This window comes from Octopus bimaculoides, chromosome 14 (assembly GCF_001194135.2).
Source record: "Octopus bimaculoides isolate UCB-OBI-ISO-001 chromosome 14, ASM119413v2, whole genome shotgun sequence".
NCBI lineage: Eukaryota > Metazoa > Mollusca > Cephalopoda > Octopoda > Octopodidae > Octopus > Octopus bimaculoides.
This window is the reverse complement of record NC_068994.1, coordinates 15,729,391-15,736,329: the sequence shown is the minus strand read 5'-3', so window position 1 is coordinate 15,736,329 and position 6,939 is coordinate 15,729,391. Positions and strand designations below refer to the sequence as shown.

The 6,939-nt window shown below is 38.0% G+C and overlaps 1 protein-coding gene and 1 long non-coding RNA gene across 2 annotated transcripts in view; both read left to right on the top strand.

Moving 5' to 3' along the window:
* The window catches only part of LOC106873172 (uncharacterized), a 32,267-nt gene extending 27,179 nt beyond the window's left edge, over window positions 1–5,088 (top strand). The window contains exon 3 of the long non-coding RNA XR_001409846.2: window positions 5,008–5,088. This is a non-coding gene — a long non-coding RNA (uncharacterized LOC106873172). The remainder of the gene's footprint in view (window positions 1–5,007) is intronic.
* Window positions 1–6,939, top strand: part of LOC106873171 (probable E3 ubiquitin-protein ligase DTX3) — a 486,006-nt gene that overhangs the window by 312,765 nt on the left and 166,302 nt on the right. The window lies entirely within an intron of this gene.

Genomic DNA, 6,939 nt, shown 5'->3' with positions numbered 1-6,939 from the left:
ATATATAACGAAAATAGCGCCAGCGATAACTATCATTCTCAAAAAAAGACTTCGCAGACTTGAAACTTCCTCGCATAATTACTGTTGTTATTATAATATTATAATATCGATGATGATGATGATGATGATGATGATGATGATGATGAGTGGGGGGGAGGAGGAGGAGGACCGCGAGGTTCTTTACATGAGAAAACACTGCTTAAAAGTGGACAATAACAGACCTGGCGCTCCGTCGGTTACGGCGACGAAGGTTCCAGTTGATCCGATCAACGGAACCGCCTGCTCGTGAAATTAACGTGCAAGTGGCTGAGCACTCCACAGACACGCGTATGTGGCAAGGCTGGCCAGGTACAACTTATTTTTGCCAGTTAAGCGGACTGGAGCAACGTGAAATAAAGTTTTGCTCAAGGACACAACACAACGCCGAGAATTGAACTCTCGCCCTTACGATCGTGAGCCAAATGCCCTAATAAGTGAGGCACGTGCCTTCAGTCGTACGCACAAATCTGTATATATGATTGGCTGCTTTCAGTTTCCGTCTACCAAATCCACTTAAAAGGCTTTAGTTGGTCAAAGGCTTTAGTTGGTCAAAGGCTTTAGTTGGTCAAAGGCTTTAGTAGAAGACATTTGCCAAAGGTGCCATGTAGTGGGACTGAACCTGGAACCATGTAGTTGAGAAGCAAACTTCTCACGACACAGCCAATCCTGATTTTAGAACATATTCTTTCCAAGACACTAATATCACAGGTTACCTTAGCCGCCTCCCAGGCCCCCCGGGATCGATAATAGAAGAATCAGTCATGTGGTGGGCTCGACTCACTCGACTGTACCATTTTCCCTGAGTTAGAAATAGCTAATTCTATCAAAATCTTTCGTCACGCACCAGTTATTACGTTGCACTTTACTCCCATCCAATAAAAGCGAAAAAGTATACATTGGAGAAATGTCGTAAATTGAAGTTATCGGAAGATCTATTCTGAACATGACCAACGGTATTTTTGCTTAGTGGGTATTAAGTGTACTGTCGCTGTTGTCGCAATGGTCGTGGCCTATAGTTTGCAACATATATTGGAAAATTATTTTTAAACTCTACCTTCTTTTCATTTTCTACGGTCCCTTTCTCTCTCCTTTTCTCCCTCTCTCATTTATTCTCTCTCTCTCTTCCAGTATATATATATATACTACCTTTAAAAACATACACACACATATACATATATATATATATATATACATACCATACGTATGTATGTGTTGTTTATATATCTCTGTTTTTCCCTCCTGTCAGTTTCCAACTTACCACACCAAACAAAAATAGAAGGGGGGGAAATAAATCAACTAATTTTTACGACAGTAGCCTGAATCCCATTTTCAGTCTCATTATAACGGCTGTTGTTGTTAACTGGATGGAAATAATTAATTTACTAGAGAGTGATAATAAATCTCGTAGTTTGTTTGCTGCGGGTGGTTCCTTTCATTATGAGATATTGGATATAAAAGCTCTTTATTTTATATCCATTATGCTAACAATCCATCGTTTGTCAATCTTCATTGTCGCTGACAATCTGTTTCTCCGTTAATTCTATATGCATCGTTAAATATTAGTCTGCTCTGTCTTGCTGTGTTAGTTCAGTAAAATGTATCTGACTACTACGTATAGTTTAAAGATTAACTAAATGTGATCTGGTTTAGAGATCACGACAACCTTGCGTCATTCTTGTTACAAGATATATGTATTAGCGACAGAGGTAGTATTAATACCAAGAGGTAAAATTTATTCCTACTTAAACATGGATGTTATATGAGAACAAAGTATTTAGCCGTAGTAATTATGAGAGAAACTCTCATATTGGCTTTTGGTGCTGAAAGTTGTTTGTTTTTTTATACCTTCTATGGACTGCTCGAAGCTTACAAAGTTCCTACACCTTGATCCTTGGATCTTACCTTTACACACACACACACACACAGACACACACACATACATACATACATACATGCATACATACATACATACATACATACATACATACATACATACATACATACATACGTATTATTTATGTATAAGGATGGTAAAATAACAGGAAAGGTTAGTGTAAGAAGACATGTAGGAGTAGTATAAAATCAGATTATATTAAGTTATTTATTTTCTGAGAATCTTTATCCTTCCTTTTCTCACTTCAACGCGTAAATCATCTTCCGAATTCTCTTTTCTCTTTCTCACATTTTCATCTATCTATCTATTTATCTATCTATCTATCTATCTATCTATCTATCTATCTATCTATCTATCTATCTGTTTGTCTATCTATCTATCTGTCTGTCTATCTATCTATCTATCTGTCTGCCTATCTGTTTATCTGTCTGTTTATCTATCTGTCTGTCTGTCTGTTTATCTCTTTCTCTATTTGTTTATCTATCTATCGATCTATCTATCTATCTAGCTAGCTAGCTAGCTGTACGTCCTATCTCTTACTTCATGCTTCTTAGCAGTTCTGCCATTTCCGTCATCAACTTGAAGGTGTGTGATAAACCCTGCTGAATGGCGGCTGAACAAATACTGAACGCGATTTATGTACACTTCTGTGTTGTAAAATAATCATCGTTTGGCCGCTTAACGGCCGACCAGAACGATGATCATATCCGGTTACACTTGAGTCGGTCAATTCTCTTTCAGCGGGTGAGACGAGGAGAAGGCAGCAAATTGATTCAATGTACAAACAAATCAACGATGAGTGTCATCGCAGTGGTCAAACAACCGGTATTAAAGCAGCCATGGACGACAATCGAATTGAAGATGTTGACTAGAATATAACTCGTCGACTTGTTTCGGTTTTCCATTTTCCAATTTCTTTTTTTTTCCTTTCTTTTTTTTTTTTGTTGCTCATTTATTCATTTATTTTGATAGGGATGAGAGGGAAAAAATATCAATTCCATACATTCTCATAAAACCTCTTGAGAAATGGAAATATTGTAAATTTAAAAACAAAGGATTGTTGTGACAATGAAGTTGTTCTTATTTTAATTCTTAAATTCTTATATTCTTAAATTCATTTTTTATTACATACTCGAACGTCTTGATCTCTATTGTTTTTCTCTATTTCCTTTCTAATTTCTTTTCTTTTTTTCTTTATATCATTGCTATGTTTTGTTTTTCTGTTGTTATCTTTTATTTTTTCCTGCGTTTCTTTTCTTTTCTTCTCATCTGCCTTTCTGCGTTTCTCCTTATCTTTTCAACAGCTTTATTTAGGCTTATTGATAACATCTTTATTTCATGACTTTCTTTTCACCCAAAAATCTTCCACTTTCTGTCCTCACTTTTACTTTTTCTCCTCAGACTCGTTTTCCAGTTTTTCCATTCCTCTTCCTCCTCTCTTCTTCTTCCTTCTCCTCTTTCTTCTACTCCTTCTTCTCCTCTTCCTCTCCCTTCTTCTTCACTATCTACTTCTTATCCTTGATCTCCTCTTTCTTCTTCTTATTCTTATTCTTCTTCTTCTTCTTCTTCTTCTTCTTCTTCTTCTTCTTCTTCTTCTTCTTCTTCTTCTTCTTCTTTTTCTACTTCTACTTCTTCTTCTTCTCCTTCTTCTCCTTCCTGTTCTTCTTCTTCTTTTTCTTCTTCTCTTTCTCCTCCTCCCCTTCTTTTTCTTCTCCTTCTTCCTTTCGTGTTAAGGCAAATTTTGAAACAGGATTTACCTTGGATTGAAATACAAGCAAAATCCACCGATGAAAGCTGAACAGAAAACAAATAACGTAATCCAGCAGGATAGGAAATAGATACAGCAACGAGCAGAAATATGTAGCTAAAATACTTAATAATTCCCAAAATGACTGCCAAAACACTTTCATCTGGTGATTTTCCCATCCATCAAAGTATCTTACATCCTGCTAAAGACGATGTTGCAGTTTGGCGGATTAGATTCCGTCACGCAAGCTTCAATCACGAATGCTTGAATCGAGAATTGTGAATTCTTATACAACTGAAAGTAGTAAGTTGTTTTGTTGGCCATAAGCAGTGAACTCTCCTTACCTTAGCTTAGCCAAGTACCTATTCGTTTGAAAAGTTGGCCAACCATAGGCTAGCTTACAATCCTACAAAATAACCTAAATCACCCATCTGTTCAAAGCCTTAACTGCAATAAGAGAAAGGTACAGAATTTATGAACTATAGCAGAAGAATTTCACTAATATTATTTATTGTTATACTGTTTCAAAGGGAGGCGAAATGGCCCAGTGGTTAGGGCAGCGGACTCGCTTTCATAGGATCGCGGTTTTGATTCCCAGACCGGGCGTTGTGAGTGTTTATTGAGCGAAAACACCTAAAGCTCCACGAGTCTCCGGCAGCGGATGGTGGCGAACCCTGCTGTACTCTTTCACCACAACTTTCTCTCACTCTTACTTCCTGTTTCTGTTGTGCCTGTAATTCAAAGGGTCAACCTTGTCACACTGTGTCACGCTGAATATCCCCGAGAACTACGTCAAGGGTACACGTGTCTGTGGAGTGCTCAGCCACTTGCACGTTAATTTCACGAGCAGGCTGTTCCGTTGATCGGATCAACTGGAACCCTTGGCGTCGTAAGCGACAGAGTGCCAACAACAACTGTTTCAAAGATCTGCGTTCTTCATAACATCTGAAATATTTTAATTTACTTCCAAAACACCAAAAAGAAAATGTCAACGATCAAATATTTTTATGTATAGATAACGATGCGCACAAAATCCTTTCTTTTCGGAAGAACCTAATACACACACACACACACACACACACACACACTAACAGGTTCACGCGCACATCTATATCATAGGTAAATGTTTTTACAGATAAGTTTTTTTATAGTGTTATATTGTAGGGAGGAGACAATTTTCAAAGTTTATCTCGTGTCACCTCTGACGCGCGTGTCACAGAGATGGTTCACCATCACTATCCTATGTACTACCATTGATATCTTATTTGAAAAACAAATTCCCTATTCGTTTTATTAATTTTTCTTTTACAATTTTGCTTCATTTCAGATATAAGCTTACCTAAGGAATGGGGCAGTGTTATTAAGAGAGCCATTCAAAAGAAAGGGTAAATACATTTTCTTTCTTCATATTATTTCCTTAGATCCGTTCGGTAATGTTTTCTTCAAATTCTCGTCTTGTTCTTCATCTCTCTCATCTCTTTCTTCCCTCATTCTCACTTCCTTTCTTTTCTTCCCTCACTCTCTCTCTATCTCTATCTATCTGTCTATCTATCTATCTCCACAATTACACTCACACATATGTGTTTATGTGTTTGTGTGACGGGATTCTGCATAGTTTCCGTTCAACAGTCACACTCATCAACCAATGAATAATCCCAATCTATGGTAAAAAAAAAAAAAACATTTATCCAGAATTCTCCGCTATGGAATCGAGCCATGAACCTCCTGAATGCGAAACGAACTTCTTTACCACACCGTCATACATACATTTATGTGCTTCAGAATCTCACCTAGTATTTCCAGTTAAAATATAAACATAACATTAATATAACCATGCACAACGGAAAAACTAACACAGCTGATAGACCACAGACAGAAGGCTTTGTGATATTCGGCCCGGTCCCTTGCACTGAGAATTTAATTCTACCAAGGTCAAGGTCATCTTTATCTTTTTTTCCTCTTCGATTTGATAAATAAAATACCAGTCCAGTACCGATATACACGGTAAGTACTGTTTATCTTTTAAATAATATATATTAGCGACAGCAGCAATATTAATTCCGAGAGGTAATATTTATGCCCACCTGAACGTGGATGTTCTGTTAGAACAAACTTTACTGCAGTAGATACCACGAGAGAAATTCTCATAGTGGATTTTTGGTGCAAAATACACGCTTGTTTATATCGCTAGCGGGGAGATATATCCCTGCTACCGAGACCACCAGATAATGTGATTTAGACCTTGTTTGGTTTTGTCAATGATGGATACTCGACTGCTAGCGGCAGCAGTGATTCATCTCCTCGCCCGTGATATATAGATTGGCACTGCCAGAAGAGGCACTGGCGTTACGATTAGCCAGTTAGCTTCTCTCTCTCCATTCCTCCCCTCTCTCTCTATCTCTGTTTCTCTCTCTCCCTTCCTCCCCTCTCTCTATCTCTGTTTCTCTCTCTTTCTTCCTTCTTTTGTCTGCCTCTGGAAGAAATCGGCTCTGTACAGACTTAAAGACGCATGTACTCCACCAGGTTTAAAACACTTAAGTCATATTGTGTTCGGCTTCTTGTGACTCCATTGCATATGGCAGTCAATAATTCCATAAGGTGTTCATTAAAAATAGTACTAAAGTTAACTACAGCATAAAAAAAAACAATCGTGACTAATACCATCCAGATCCACAATACGAAAATGCTGCAACCAAACGTAACGCGAAGACAGGCATCAAGCTGTTGCTAAAACATAGAGTTTTGTTCCTTTAATGGCGAATGCCTTGAGAAAATCATTGTCAATCAATCTGATGTCTCATTTGACGAACCATCACCAAGCTATATATGGCTCTAAAAAGCACTCTTCGAAAGGTCACCAGTCCAAATATAACTAGTTGTTCAGTCGTAGCACCCCCAGAAAACCTCACGCCACGTTCATAGAACATACAGAACAACTATTATATAAAGAGGAATCAAATGCATTTTATTTAAAGAATAGTAAAGGTAAGGTAAAGTTACCTTCTCGAGTCATGTCGACCCATCACGGCCGGTTTCCTGGTTTCATAGCATATTTATTCCCCATCTTGACGTAAAACCGGCACGTCACAGGATTACTCTTTTTTACCAGTTGAGTAGACTGGAGCCACGTGAAATGAAGTGTTTTGCTCAAGAACACAACAAGTCGCCCGGTCCAGGAATCGAAACTATAATCTTACGATCGTGAATCCAACACCCTAACCACTAAGCCACGCGCCTCCGAAGTTGTAATTTCGTGAAT